The sequence below is a fragment of the Podarcis filfolensis genome (genome assembly GCF_964270895.1).
Source record: "Podarcis filfolensis genome assembly, chromosome: 7".
Lineage (NCBI taxonomy): Eukaryota > Metazoa > Chordata > Lepidosauria > Squamata > Lacertidae > Podarcis > Podarcis filfolensis.
Window position 1 is genome coordinate 42,648,872 of NC_139603.1, and position 16,546 is coordinate 42,665,417.

A 16,546-nucleotide genomic window follows, 5' to 3' on the forward strand; every position below is an offset into this window, starting at 1 on the left:
CTGCTCAAGTTCGCTGCTAGACAGAGTGAGGATCTGTGAACCTACATGAAAGTATTCCTGCCAAAAGTCAGTAAATAAATATTGTATTAAAAAATCAGTGTAAATACACTAATGATCTATTCTCAATGAAGAAAGTAAATGAAGTTAAGGAGGCAGTGTACAGTGTTTGCATAGATTTCTTAGCTTTACTAGGGCTGTGTTAGTCATCAGTACCTGTGATGGGATGATGAGCTGCTTGTGCGTAAAATCCTGATCCCTCAGAGTTTGGCTAAGTTCCCAAACCTCTGTCTGTGATGGAGCTCCTTAAGCGTGGCTCCATCAATCGCTCGTTGAATCGGACAGTGGGCGTTTACGGAACTTCTTCCAGCATAAAAGCTCCTTAACGGAAACACGTCTTCTGGACTCTCGGCGTGACAGTTTCCGCCGAGGAGTGGGTGTTCCTACGGGAGGTCCTGAAACCCCCCCACTGTTCTCGCTAGAAGTATCTCTGAGCTCTCCCTCCGACTCACTTTCCCTTGGAACTCCACTTCTCCCCCTGCTGGTCCCCTCCTCCGCTGAGTGGTCTCTCTCACCCTCCATGAGCCCTTTCACCTCCTTCGTCTCAGATGACAGTTCCCTGACATCCACCTCCCCTCCAGGGCCCCCTTCACCCCCTTCCCTCCCCTCCTCTGCGGGAGGCGAGGGAGCAAAACCCCTGAAGGAACCTCCCTCATCTTCCGAAGTTTCGAACACTTCCCTCCACCTTTTGCTGTTCCCGGTTTCCAAGTACTCCTCCTCCTCGGAGTCGGTACCTCCTTCCAACTCCGATTCCCTGAATCCCTCCAGTTCCTCCTCATCGTCGGTGGTGCCAAAGTACTCCCTTCGGAACCTCGCTACTGGCTGAGGTTTCCTGGGGAACCTTTGGTGGAACGTTTCGATCAAGACCTCGTCATGGACCTCCTCTGCCTTCACCCAGGTGTTTTCTGACTCTGGTTCCCCTTCCCACGCGACCAAATACTCCACCTGATTCCCCTTCCACCTGGAGTCGATGATTTCCGCCACATAGTTGCGGCTTTCCCTTTCTTCTATGGCTGGCCCCCGTGTGGATACCCCTTCACCTTCCCCCCGGTATGGTGACAGTAATGACCTGTGGAATACTGGGTGCAGTTTCATGTGGTTCGGTAACCGGAGTCTGAAAGCCACTGGGTTGATCTGTTGGATGACCTCAAATGGTCCCAATCTTTTGGGTCTCAATTTCTTGCAACCCCCCTTGTACGGCAACCCTTGGGTTGATAGCCAGACCCGACTCCCCACCCTAATTGTTTCACCTTCCCTTCTGCTCTTGTCTGCCTGCCTCTTATATTCTTCTTTGGCCCTTTCTAAGTTGTGTTGGAGTTGACGATGGATCGCTTCCATTTCTTCTACAAAAAGTTCAGCGGCCGGAACACTCCATCTCTCTCCTCCTTCCCCTGGAAACGCCCTGGGGTGGCACCCATAATTAGCCAAAAATGGGCTCATCCCGGTGGACACATTCTCTGCATTATTGTAAGCAAATTCCGCTAGTGCCAACTTTTCGACCCAATCGTTTTCTCTGTCATTGACATAGCACCTCAGGTATTGTTGAAGGATACCGTTTGCCCTCTCCGCCTGCCCATTGGTCTCAGGGTGCCTGGCAGTCGAAAAGTTGACCTCTACGTGCAACAAGCTCATAAGCTTCCTCCAGAATCTGGACGTGAACTGTTTCCCTCTGTCGGACACCAGCCTCAAGGGGGCGCCATGCAGCCTAAAAATATGTTCTACAAACAATTTCGCTGTCTCTTCCGCCGTGACTGCATGTGAGCAAGCTACAAAGTGACCCATCTTAGTTAACTGGTCTACTACGACTAGTATGGCGGTTTTCCCCTGGGATTTGGGCAGATCAGTCATAAAATCTATCGACACCGCCTCCCACGGTCGTTCTGGTGTGGGTAACGGTTCTAATAAACCCGCTGGTGCCCGCCTTTCTCCTTTGGCTCTCTGGCATTGGTCACACCTTCTCACATACTCCCGTACATCCTCCCTCACCTTGGGCCACCAAAACTCCCTGGTCACCAACCACATGGTCTTGTGTTGCCCAAAATGCCCCGCTGTGGGATTGTCGTGCAACTGTTTGAGTACTCTCCCCCTCAATTCCCCTTCGGGTATATATAGTGCCCCTTTGTAATACAATGCCCCGTTTCTTTCTTCAAAACCTCCGGGGTCTTCTCCCTCTCTCCTTAAACCTCTGAGCTTATCCTGGGCGTACTCATCATTGACCGTCCCCTCTACCAGTTCTCTTTGCCCCACCCAGGCCGCACCACACACCCAGTGGTCCTCTGGGATAATATGTCTCTCTTCTGGCGCTCCCTCCCCCTCCAAATATTCAGGTTTGCGAGAGAGAGCGTCCGCTCTGATGTTTTCTGGACCTGGCACGTAGCAGATTTCAAAATGGAATTTGGAGAACTCCTGGGCCCATCTCACTTGTCGTTGGTTGAGCACTCGTGCTGTTCTCCAATACTCCAAATTCTTGTGGTCCGTACACACTTGCACCTTATGCTGTGCGCCAATTAGTAAGTGTCTCCATCTCCGGAACGCTTCGTGAATGGCGAGTAGTTCTCGGTCATATACCGTGTAGTTCCTCTCGGATTTGTTCAGCTTACGCGAAAAGAAGGCACACGGTCTCCATTCCGACTTATTGCTCCCTGGCTGAAGCAGCACTGCCCCCACCGCCCGGTCTGAGGCATCAGTTTCCACTCTCATGGGTTTTTGTAAATCCACATGCAGGAGCTGTTCTTCCGAAGCGAATGCCTTTTTCAATTCCTCAAAAGCGTGCTCCGCCTCTGCCGTCCAAACGAATTTCTTCTTGCTGCTTAGACAGTCCGTGATGGGAGCCGTTAAGTGGGCAAAGTTCTTGATGAATTTACGGTAAAAGTTCCCAAACCCTAAGAACCTTTGCACATCTTTTTTGGTTTTCGGTGTCTTCCATTCCAGCACCGCCTGGACCTTGCCTGGATCCATGGCTAATCCCTTGTCTGATAAGCGGTACCCCAGGAATTCCACCTCCTTGGTGTGGAACTGACACTTCTCCAATTTCACCCACAACTGGTTTGCTTGCAGCTGGCTCAGCACTTCCCTGACATCCTTCACATGCTGCTCCTCATTCTCCGAATATATCAGCACGTCATCGAGGAATGCCACGCAATTCTTGTAGAGCAAAGGTCCCAGTACATGGTTCATGAGCGATTGAAAACAGGCGGAGCCTGATTGCAATCCGAATGGCATAACGAGATATTCGAAAGCCCCTAGGGGGGTGAACATCGTTGTCTTCCATTCATCCCCCTTCTTTATTCGTATCAGGTTGTACGCTCCTCTCAAGTCCAGTTTCGTGAATATCTTTCCCTTCCTCACCCTGGTCAAAATGTCATCAATCCTGGGCATGGGGAAAGTCACTGGTTCTGACACGGCATTCAGGGCCCGGTAGTCCACGACCAATCTCGGTTTATCCGTGTTTTTTTTGTCCACAAAAAACACTGGACTGCCCCCCACCGCTCTGGACTCTCTGATGAAACCTCTCTTCAGGTTTTTGTCAATAAACTCCCTCAACTCCTGCATTTCCCTGTCTGACATGGCGTACAGCTTGCCCACGGGTAGCTGGGCCCCAGGGACCAGGTTAATCTGGCAGTCAAAGTCTCTATGCGGTGGTAGTTTATCTGCTTCCCTTTCGCTGAAGACCTTGCTCAGGTCAGCGTATTGTTTGGGCACCTTCCCTTTGTTCGCCACTTCCGTCCCTGCTATGGAGGCTTTTGCCCCTTCTGGCACCTTTCCCTCTTTGCAGTGTTCCAGGCAATGTCCTGACCCAAAGGACACCACTCTCTGATGCCAGCCCACTAGCGGGTCATGCAACGCTAGCCAGCTCATTCCCAAAATGACTGGCGCCCCTCCCAGGGTGGCTACATTGAACGCTATCCTTTCGGTGTGCCTTGCCACCCTCATAACCATTGGGACGGTCTGTAGGCTAACTTCTCCCCCCAACAGCTCCCTCCCATCGATCGTGGTGACCTGCAGGGGGTTGCTTAAAGGGAGTGTCTGTATCTGGTGTTCCGCTGCAAACTCCTTGCTCATAAAATTACAGGAGCTGCCTGAGTCTAACAGCGCCTTGGTCTTTAGTGGGTATCCGTTTGCCAGCTCTAGCAACACCTCTATTACTAGGGCTGGTCTTGGAGGTTCCGGAGTGGGCACTTTTACTGCTCCTTGGCCTGTCTGCAGTGCCCTGACAGAGGCAGACAGGCGTTGGCTTTTACTGGCTCCTGGACTTCCTCCTCCTTTCCCCCAACAGCCCCCGCCATCCCTTGCCATTCCTTTCTTTGCGGGCAGACTCTGGCAAAGTGACCTGGCTGCTGGCAGAGGTAACATTTCTTGGCGCTCTTTCCCTCCTTCTTCCTCCCTTCACTGGGATTTGAAACTGCGCGCGCGCGCGCTGTTCCAACTTCCATCGGCTCTCCGGGCGGGAAACTTGGCTCTGGAATCTCTGGAATGCGGAAATCCCTCCAACGCTCTCCTTTCCCCTCCCGCTTCTCCAAGGCTCTTGCCTCCTGGCGCGCTCCAATGGTCAGCGCTGATTTGGTCAGCTGGTCCATAGACTCCGCCCTGGGCGCCCGGGAAAGTTCGTCTTTCACCGCCGAAGAAAGCCCCTCTTCAAATAGCATTTGAATGGGTTCCGCCGATAGGTCCCACCCCAATCTATGTATCAACATTGTAAACTCAGTCCAGTACTCACGAACCGATCGACTCCCCTGTTTGCAAGCCATCAATTGTCTGCGTACCAGTCCCTGTTCAATCTCGCTGGAAAACATCAAATCCATGGCGCGAAAAAACTTCCTCGCGTCCTTCAGCATGTCACTATTCCCTGCCATCAGGGGCCTGACCCAGTCTCTCGCCCCTCCTTCGAGATGGCCAATCACAAACGCCACTCGCGATGCCTCATCGGGAAAGTCATTAAACTGCAGTTCAAGAGCATACTGCATCTCTGTCCTAAAGGCTTGGTAGTTCCTGGGGTCCCCCCCAAACTTCTGCACCATTCCTGGCATCTTTCTTGCTAGTGTAGCGCCTTTTGCCTTTTCTGCATCCTGCGCCCTCCTTTCTTCTAGCCTCGCCGTTTGCATTGCTAGCTGGAGTTCCAACATTCTGTACCTTTCTTCCAGAGTTGGACCTTCTCCAGCTCCTCCTGCTCCTCCGGCTCCGGCTGGGTCACTCATGATGCCTCTCTGCACAAGCTGCTTTCAGGGACTGTCCGATTGCTGTGATGGGATGATGAGCTGCTTGTGCGTAAAATCCTGATCCCTCAGAGTTTGGCTAAGTTCCCAAACCTCTGTCTGTGATGGAGCTCCTTAAGCGTGGCTCCATCAATCGCTCGTTGAATCGGACAGTGGGCGTTTACGGAACTTCTTCCAGCATAAAAGCTCCTTAACGGAAACACGTCTTCTGGACTCTCGGCGTGACAGTTTCCGCCGAGGAGTGGGTGTTCCTACGGGAGGTCCTGAAACCCCCCCACTGTTCTCGCTAGAAGTATCTCTGAGCTCTCCCTCCGACTCACTTTCCCTTGGAACTCCACTTCTCCCCCTGCTGGTCCCCTCCTCCGCTGAGTGGTCTCTCTCACCCTCCATGAGCCCTTTCACCTCCTTCGTCTCAGATGACAGTTCCCTGACAGTACCTTTGCATACAAGCTGTAAAAATTAGAAGCAGAAGTCCTCCACCCCTTTTGAACTATGTGGTCATTTTATAAAAATTAATATGAAGCTATGTACTGTAATTAAAACCTTTTATTGACCTCCTCTTCTGCTAAAGTATGCCCAAAGGAGGAGGATAGGAATGTAAAATGATAACACAGACTGGACAAAGAAAGTGTCTCTGAAAGAGGACAGAGGAAATATTGAAGTCTGCTGTTAGGCTGTGTGTGTGTGTTTATTAAAAGTAGTCCTGTAATACTGTCACATTTTTCTACCTGAATTCATATTCTGGTGAGAAGTTGTCATCACTATTAATCATTTTGCATGCTTGGTTTCTGAACACCAGCAAATTCCCAGTTTGAACAATGTGCCTTTGGTGTTTTTATCCTAGGCCAAGTCTGAAGTCAAATAATATATAAGCTGTTCCAAATCTACAGAACTAAGACGTTTTCTGTGTAAGCCTTTGTGTTTTTTGTATTCTGATGTCATGGGTGGTTGGTCCCAATATACAAAATGTTTAATTAACTGAGTCAGATGAGAATTTTGTGTGTGTGCTTTTTCTCATAACTTTAATAACTGTTATAGTCAGCCTCTTATTTAACCCCTTTGTTTCAGAAACTAACTGGTGAAATATGATGTCTGCAGTAGATCATGTCAAGTATGTGTTCAGACAGACCCTAACTAAAAACAACAAAGGATACGTCCAGATGATGGCACTAAGTTGGATGCATTTGTATTTATACAGTGCTCCCTTATGCAACATTTTGCAAGTTATAAAGATCAGTCACCTTTAGGGCAATCACAGATCTGAATGCTCCCAGGTGTTCAAACACCCAGTCCCTGAAAATAAAAATGTCTGGGTGAAAATCTAGCTTGCCTTTCTTCTTGACATGTTGACTTTCTACCTGCAGATTTTTTTTGACATGTCTTTTTGTGTGATATTCCAAGTAGAATCTTCTCTCCATTGATTCTTGTTTTGATAGTATAGGTTGGCTCTTTTTATATGCTTGTGCTTATCAAGTCTTATCACTTGGCCTCTGTCTGTCGAAATAGTTTTCATAAGAAATAATAACAAAATGGCAATTTAGTAGTAGTTTAATTGTGAAGGCTGCCCCCAGAAAAAGAGGGAGAGAGGATAAAGACAGAGTTTGCTGAACACAGAGGTTTGCAGCTTCTGGGGCAGGGCTGAGATGGATGATAAGCTGCATTAGGAATTGAAAGAGTGGGTTTTATGGGGGACAGCAGTGGGACAAAGCCAAAACTGCTTGGACCCATGCATTCTAAGTATGGGACATGTGGAAGTATGAATGAGCCTGAAGAGAATTATTTTTTGTTGGACTGCAGGGTGGTGGGTGCAGGGTATCTTTAGCACTAGGAAGAATCTAAAAAAGAAGATTATTTTCACCCATGCTGACTGTACCATTAAATTGTTAAGGGCACCTACTGCTGGTGGCACAACATTTAACCAAATAATACAATATTCCTGGCTTGCTGCTATCAATGCTTTCGGCTGACATCAGATGAAGCAGCCTTGTAATTGCCAGATGATGCATGCCATGGACTGCATACCATTCTACACAGAGCAAACCGGATTGGTTTTTCTGGTTCTCTGCCAAGGGATTGGTCTCCCATGCACCCTTGGATATATATGCAGAATTCTAACATGTTTCCTTACAGGAGACGAAAGGAAACTCTGGTTCCAAGCTGGCCATCAGGAGAAAATGTGAACAAAAAGCAATTTGACTGAGTAAATGAGACATAAAATAGAAATGCCAAAAACCTGAAAGCAGAAAGGAGGCAGTAGGTCTCTAGAGAATTGTTCTCTATATTTTTTATGGAAGAAAAATGTTTTCTAGCTTACAGTGAGCACTGGAGTCAAGGCTACATTGTTCCATTCTTACTCATGTTTCTTAAGTGTAAGGAATAATCCAGTCACATAAACAATGTCTTTCAGTTTTTTCACTATGGAATGAACATGACTGGACAGCAAATATTGCATTTGCTGCTTATGTGACTTAGAAAAAATTATTTTAGTTTTTTTGTCTACATTCATTGGTTTGCCTGAAAGCTGAAGCATGCTATCGTTTTAGCCTAGATGTTGGTGGACTCCAACTCCCATCAGCCCCTGGCAGGATGGCCAATGGTCAGGGATGATGCAAGTTGTAGCCCAGTAACATTTGGAGGACCACAAATTCCCATTGTATTTAGCTGCATCTGGAGAGTAGCACTCTGAACTGCTCTGTATGTTTATATTCAAAAGATATGTCACTCACTCCCCCAAACCACCCCTCCTTTCCCCCAGCTGGGGACATTTCTCATATCAGAGCTTTGGTACTGGCTGAGATGAAACTCCTCTGAGCCATGGGATGGAGGCAGGAGAAGGAAGAGAATGTCCATTTTGTTTTTAAAATTATATTTCCTTCCAAGAGTCACTTAACATGAGGATGACCATATACAGTGATGCTACCAATCATTATTCTGAATAGATCTGGAATGCATGTGCTTTGACCATGCATACAAAATGATGACTTCCTATTCCTTCTTACAATTCCCACAATGTAGTCTGTGGGAAATGGTGCTCTTCCCAGTGGTTTTGAATGAGCATTTCAGATTTCATAGATCTCGGGCTGGATTCCTAGAAAAATCTGTAACTTCTTTGGTTGCCTAGAATTACTTGATGATGATGATGATGATGATTTTGCAAAAACAAGGTTGTGTATAGTGTTGTGTGTCACTTGGGTGGTAATCCATTATGCTACAGTTCTTTTAGGTCTTTTTTTGGATGTGTCCTGCATGCCCATTTTGTTTTTGGCTGCCATTGTCAACAAATGTGAATATGTGTCTCTTCTGATGATATTCTTTTCTCCTTTAACATGAAAGGGTAATCCTTATATGGCTCTTCAGAGTCTTCAAAGTCACAACAGAAGCACTCTGCCTTTGTTCATCATAGCTTGGTTTATGAACTGCCATATTTTCATGGCAATAGAAACATTTTGGAGCAACTTTATTTTTCACATTGTAGCTATGGTATCATGTGATTAGCTAGCACCACGCCAATAATCCCACTTAAAACATATTGCAACAGTAATGATATATCATATTTTCGTTGCTGTTTCAGAATATGATTATTTACATGGGTACTATTCAACCAATGAAATGCTGATAATGTCACAATAATTCATGCTTATTGCCTTTTTAAACATAAATTGATTTCTATGCCAAAAATTTAGTCTTGTTTCTGAAAGGGACAACTTATCACCATTTCTGGCACAAAGACCTTCCAAGGTTCCTGTGGAAATTTGAAATCCAAAATGTGGAAATGTTATACTACCTCTTTCTCCCAAAAAGGTGAAAAGGTTGGACTAAAACTAAAATTCAAAATCCTAAATCTTCATTCTGACATTGGCCATAGTTCTTCATAAGAGAAATTTAGCCATGTGCTCGTTCAGCATGGGTAATTTCATTTGTTTTGTGTTTTTAAAAAAAGGATTCTTCCAGATTGAACTGAAGCATCTCTTGCCCCATAATTTGTTGTGACTATTTTCTAGTGAAGTCGCACACCACACAAACTAAGTGTTGGTATGCTTTTTTCAAAAAGTCAGGTTGAATGCAGGGGACCTGTGGCCCACTACAACTCCCATCATCCCCAACCACTGTTCATTTTAGCTGGGGCTGATGGGAGTGACATTTGGAGTCCTCATGTAACATTTGGAGGGCTGTGGCTTCCATACTGCAGGTTTAATATAAGCATTTCTGCTGTCACATGCAAATGATCAGGAAGGAGCTAGACATAGCACCCCCTAAAGGCAGCCATATTTAACCACTTCCTTATGTATTCTGACTCAACCCAAGAAAGTAGTTTGAAGACTGCAATTTAAATGGGTGTAGGATTATTGCCTAAGAGGCTGACCTGCAATGATGTAGTTTACATTCCAACACAATTAATTTAAATTAAAATTAGTATGTTTGTTACCTGTTCTTGGAAGATAAACCTCAAGAAGCCATAGTCATAAGTTCATAGGTCTCTGACGTTTTGAAATTAGGTTAAAATCCTTAATCTTACAATGCTGTCACATTACAGGTGGCTTTTTTTAAAAAAACAACCAGTAGGAATTTGATTAAGTGTATCTCTTAATCTGCTGTTGGGCAGAGATTAAATAAAACCTCCTGCCTGTGAATGTATGAGATCAAGGCACCATTCTATAGCAGGGGAAAGAAAAGCTTGTCAGATTCAACAGCAAGGAAAACACAGTTCATCAAAGGTGATCACTCTGGAACCAACAAAACCAGAATGGAAAACAATAGCCTGCAGTGTAAACATTGCCTATATCTGAATATGAAATTATGTGTTTCTCAATTTTAAAATTAAGAAATTCATCTGATTGTGAAACATGGAATTAGATAATAAGGTTGCAACATAATAATTAAATGACTTGTTTCTCCTGCTGCACTTTTGAGGGTAGGGATCACCTAACCAGCCCTGCTTGCATAAGACCTGTGTAAGGACTTCTGCTTGCCCAATGGGACTTCTCCCTATCTCCCTGAAATTGGCTGGGGAGTGTTAGGAGAACCTCCAGAACAGTGCACAAAGGGAGGAGAAAGGAGTATTGTTCCACCTGCAAGCTGGAATCCTTGTGCAGATGGAACAATTAGAAGAGTGCAATGTTGATTTTTTTTTTAAAAAGGTATCTAATGCTAGTTCTACTCAGAGCAGACCACTGAAATTAATGGACATGATAGGTCCACTGATTTCAGTGGGTCTACTCAGAGTAAAATGTAGTTGAATGCAACCCATATTTACATACATTCCTCATTTCTATTTTATAGGTAGGTAGCACTACTGATTCCAACATGTATCATAGTTTTTAATCTACATTAATTCACTTATAATACATCATGCTCTCTCCTTTGGATATGAATAATGGAGTATCTTTCTTCTTGTCATAAATAGGGCTTGAAAAGTTAATTTAAACTAAAAAATGCAATTAGGTAATTTAATTAGAAGAAAACTCTGGTAGGTACCAGACTTTTCTAATAACTCATTTTGGTTATAATTTAAGAAACAGTGCATATCAAGTCCATATGATTGGCAGTTCTCCACAGAATTAAATGAAACCATCTCATTTCAAAGCAGATCTCTCTGTTGTTTCCAGTAGGGAGTTTGGCGTAAGAGTCTATAGAATGTTGAGGCTCAAAGATCTCAACATTTAAAATGGCAAAGTTCATCTGCTCATAGAAATTAAACTTAGGCTAGAACCAGAAAAGAAAACAGCTGCTATTTTAAAAAATGCACTATCGTTTGATTGTTGTTGTTTTTTTAAATGTATAGCTAAAGCATATTAATGTATAAATGCTAGCACCTTCCAAACATAGTTGCACAGACGGCCTGTTTAGGGAGGTGCCTTTTTATAAAGTATTGTAATCCTTGAATGAGGTGAATGCAGATTAGAGACTAAGAATGCTCAGCCCTTATTAGCTTCTTGTTAGGCTTTTATTAAAATGAGAAGGCTGGGAAATTTTTTACACAAGCCCCAGGTCAGCTTCTGAGCCAGTAAACATATACATGTGTGTACAATGAAATCATTAAGGGCCCATATTGTATTCTAAATATATTGCTTTGTTTTAAGGAGTCTTGTCAAAATTACCAAGGTTAGGCAAGGGCAACAACATGTTTACTGACTGGTTTGGTCAGTTTAGGATGGCATCATTGTTTAGGCAGTTGAGTGTGAGCAGAATATTGTGTGGGTGGGAAGAAGATGGTCAGGCTGATTTCTAAACCACCTTTTGGTGTTTCCCTCCCTCCTCTTTCCTTAGAACAATAGAATAACCTGAGTGAGTCAGAGCAAAGGCAGTGACATGTATCTGACAGCAGCAAGAGCTAAGTGCTACAGGAAGTAAGTATAGTACAGGAATGATTCTATGTAGCTCTTCTCAAGCTTTGATTTAAAAAGATGTGTGGATTTCTTATACGGTCATACCTCGGGTTGAATATACTTCAAGTTGAGCACATTTGAGTTGTGCTCCTCGGCAACCCAGAAGTAACGGAGCGTGTTACTTCCGGGTTTCGCTGCTTGCACATGCGCAGATGCTTGAAATGATGTTACGCGCATGCGCAGAAGCGGCGAAAAGCGACGCACGTGTGCGCAGACGCGCCGTCGCTAGTTACGTTTAATTCTAGATGTGAACGGGGCTCCGGAACGGACCCCGTTCGTATCTAGAGGTACCACTGTACATAACAAAACTTTGACCTGGAGATCTTCCCAGCAACATATTTCACAGATTTGTCTCTTTCTTTCTTTTATTGTTTATACTTAGCTTTGTTGGTCATCAGAATTTCTTGTAGCAGTGTGTTCCAAAGGTGGATCTGTGCTTTTGTATTTTCTTTTTCTTTTAAAAAAAATTCTGCATGGTTAGTTTAATTGGCCATCCACTGGTCTTGGGTCTATCTGCTAGGGAAAATGTTTGCCAATATTGAGAGTGTTGCATGTACGTAACAGTGTATAGAATTGTATACAGTACTGCAACATGACAGAGTCAAAGGTTAAAGCCTTTCCTAGGCCATTTCAAGCTCACAGGCTTATGCATTTTAATAGTGAATTATTATTCACTTTGCTTTTCAAATCCATCTTGCTTTGCTTCCTTATCTGAGATAGCCATTATACCTTTCAGTATTTCAGAAGTTCTGAGAGCCTAGCAGAATAAATTAAGGGGGAGCGGAGAATCCAACACTGTCAGATCCTTATGTATGAGTCAGTGGCGTAGCGTGGGGGGTGCAGGGGGGGCTGGCCGCACCGGGCGCAACCCGGGCGGGTTAGGGTTAGGGAGCGCAAATCCACGGGTTAGGGGGCGCAAATTACTTGCCTTGCCCCGGGTGCTGACAACCCACGCTACGCCACTGGTATGAGTGTTCCAGAAGATGTAATCCCACAGCTTTGCAGAGAGATCTATCCACCCCTCTTCTTTTCACATGAACATAATTGGGTCTAGCTTCCTTTCCCACTCTTGCTTTGAAATTTTCTTCCCAGTGCTGGAGTACTATCCCACTTCTCCATTCCATCTCCATAGCGCTGATGTACTGTATCTCCAGCCCTGGTATAATTCCAGGATAGGATGTTCTGTTTGTTTAGAGGAGGAAGCTAAATGTCCTGTTTTGGTTTTTTTGGATTTGTATGGTCCTTTTTGGCCTCTGCACTTCCTGTTGGTTTATAGTGTTCATTTTTGGCTTTCTTTAAGTTTGAAACATATCATTATTTCTGGCAGTAGATCTGAAAGGGAACTCTGGGAACAGAGTATTTATTGAAGTTGTGTTTGGGGAAAATGCTCTTATGGCCTCTAACCCAAAACACTGTCCTACAGGTGTTCCATTAGCCCATGAAATGTTAAGATAAACAGGTCTTCTTTAAATTCTGCTATAAAAACGTTACCTTAGTTAAAAAGATGATTTGGCCAAAAGATGGCACTGCAACAACATTCCTTCTGCTTTAGGTGTAAGTGAGCTGATTCTGTTCTTGCATTCCCATTCTTTTCCTACTCTTTCAGTTAGTTGTAAGTAAGGATCATATGCACTGCATGTAAACTTTCATGTCTGAAGCAGCTGCACACATCTGTTCCACTGCGTGATAGGGATCCATGTTTGGCTGCAGTTTCCAACATATTTTTACAGTAAAATTGTGTGTGTGTGCTTCATTAAATGTGGTTCTGTATGCATGCTTATATGCACAGCACACAATCTTAATTCATAGTGTATGAAGTCTTGTAACTGGAAATTAATGTAGTTTATAATTTCTAAAACATTGTAAAAGTAACTATGCTGGCATAAACACTTCAAAAAAACATTTCAGAAATGGAGAGAGGGGTCATCAAAGCAAATAAGTGGTATTGTCTGCCTGCCAAAATGTGCATATGTTAATAGGAGATGCTGACAACATTTTTTTGCTCCTGAATGGTTTGTTTAAAGCAATCTCAAAACTGATTTTCCTTGATGTGGGGGGAGGTACTGTAGGGTCTGGCCTTGCAACATTGAAAGAATAAATGATCTGACTTTCAAAAGTGCTTAGCATAAGCAGCTACTAGATAAGTTAATGGAAGTCTCAGATGTTCAAAACCTCTGAAAATCTCAAATCATAGCAGTTTTTGATATTGATTTCAGTGGAAGCTGGATTGAGGCTTAGCTACTTCAATAACCTTACGTAATGGAATTGCTTCTAAACCATTATGGAAGAGGTTTGATAATTTCCTTCTTTATCTGTGCTAGTGAAAAGCAAACCTTCCAAATCAAAATGACACATTTGATCAATTTTTACTAAAATACCCTACCAGATGGAGTTACTAGTAATTCACCTCTAATTAGAAAATTTGCAGTTGCACAAAGTGTCTTTTAGTATGAAATATCTATTGATCACTACGCAATAGAGAATAGATTGCTAGTATCATAATCTATGTCAGTGATCTATGTCTTCCACAAGTATCTTCCACATTCATGTGAGTCACACACAGATCCACAGATTCTCTTTTACAAAGTGCGCTATCATGTTCTTCCACCATTCATCTCCCCCCCCCCATGTACATCTATACCATGTATACCTAAAGGAGCGTCTCCACCCCCATCGTTCTGCCCGGACACTGAGATCCAGCACCGAGGGCCTTCTGGCGGTTCCCTCACTGCGAGAAGCCAAGTTACAGGGAACCAGGCAGAGGGCCTTCTCGGTAGTGGCGCCCTCCCTGTGGAACGCCCTCTCACCAGATGTCAAAGAGAACAACAACTATCAGACTTTTAGAAGACATCTGAAGGCAGCCCTATTTAGGGAAGCTTTTAATGTTTGATGTATTAGAGGATTTTAATATTTTTTTGGAAGCCGCCCAGAGTGGCTGGGGAAGCCCAGCCAGATGGGCGGGGTACAAATAATAAATTATTATTATTATTATTATTATTATTATTATTATTATTATTATTATTATTATATCTACCCAACTAGCTTTTATATAGCCGGCAGGGGATTAATCCCCACAGATGTAGAGTGCTTCCTAATTGCATGTCCTAGAAGGCTACATTTTTACTGGGATGTGACCACAGAGATGAATCAGTCCTCCATTATAGTGGGAAATACCAAGCCTTCCAGATATTGCTGGACTCCAACTCCCACCATCCCTGATCATTAGTCATGCTGGCTGGGGCTGATGGGAACTGGAGTTAACAACATCTGAAGGACCCCATGTTTCCCACCCCTGATCTATAGACTGCATATTCCTCAACAAATTACAATGGAAGGAGCTATTTTTTTGTTTCCTACATTTGCATGACAATGCTATACAAGGCTACTAACAAGAAAATCCCACTGAGTTAGTTAGGACTTACCCCCTGGTGTGTGTATAGGATTGCAGCCTTAGGCACAGTGGTACCTCGGGTTACATACGCTTCAGGTTACAGACTCCGCTAACCCAGAAATATTACATTGGGTTAACAACTTTGCTTCAGGATGAGAACAGAAATCATGCTCCGGCAGCGCAGCGGCAGCAGGAGGCCCCATTAGCTAAAGTAGTGCTTCGGGTTAAGAACAGTTTCAGGTTAAGAACGGACCTCCAGAACGAATTAAGTTGTTAATCCGAGGTACCACTGTACTACATTTCTAACTCACTTCACCCAAGTATATCAGAATGTCACCCCTGCGAAGTAGATGACACCAAGGCTACACTCACATAGCTCAATCAGGATTTTAACTTCACTTCCCTGCACCTAAAACCAAGAATCTGGTTTTTAGGTAAATTAATAGTACTTCTTATACCAGCCTTCACCAACCAGGTGCCCTCCTGATATGTTGGACTACAATCCCCACCATAGGGAGTTGTAGTACAAACCATCTGGAGGGCACCAGGTTGGTGAAGTCCACCTTGTAGTATTTTGTTTACTAGGGTGCACATGTCCAAGTACAAAATGTACTTAGCCCTTGGTGGGAAAGGGTGGGATAAAATGTAATAAGCAAATAACTGTTTAAAAAATATGAATGGTGCCTGAACATATTATTTTCAGCTTTCCTCTCCCAAGTCCATCTGAATGGCAGGAGGTTTGTCGGGGGGGGGGGATGATTGTGCTCACAAGCAAGCATTTGAAAAGAAATGGTGAATAATATAAATGTGCACCATTCATATTTGCTACACTTTGTACTCGTGTTAGCTATGCACAAAAAGTAGCATGGTAAGTGATTGAGTATCTGTTAGCATGAGTCCCGTGCTATGGTTTCTCAAGGTAGATAGTGAGTTTCCTTAAAGTATAAGCGAATGGGAAACACAAAGTATTCCTTGATTCAGTTTTGGCATATGTCTAGACCTAGCTCTAGCATGCCAACCTTTCCCTTGCAGTTACTGATATAAAAATAAGTGTACACACAGCCCTGGGTCAGTGGTAGCCTCCAGATGGTGCTAGACTACAGTTCCCATAATTCCTCACCACCTGCCATGCTGGCTGGAGCTGATGGGAGTTGGAGTTCAACAACATCTGAAGGGTGGCAGGTTCATGAAGGCTAGCCTAGATAACCCAACCACCTTTTCCTAGGAGCAGTTTTTTTGGTTCCAGGTAGGACAGAATAACTCAATTATTTCCTGTCCTTCCCAGTAGGGATTGGCTTACAACATGTGCCCACAGCATGGGGATACCTGATGCTAGGTAAAGGTAAAGGACCCCTGGACGGTTAAGTCCAGTCAGAGGTGACTATGGGGTACAGTGCTCATCTCACTTTCAGGCCAAGGGAGCCAGCATTTGTCCACAGACAGCTTTCTGGGTCATGTGGCCAGCTTGACTAAACTGCCTCTGGTGCAACAGAGCACAG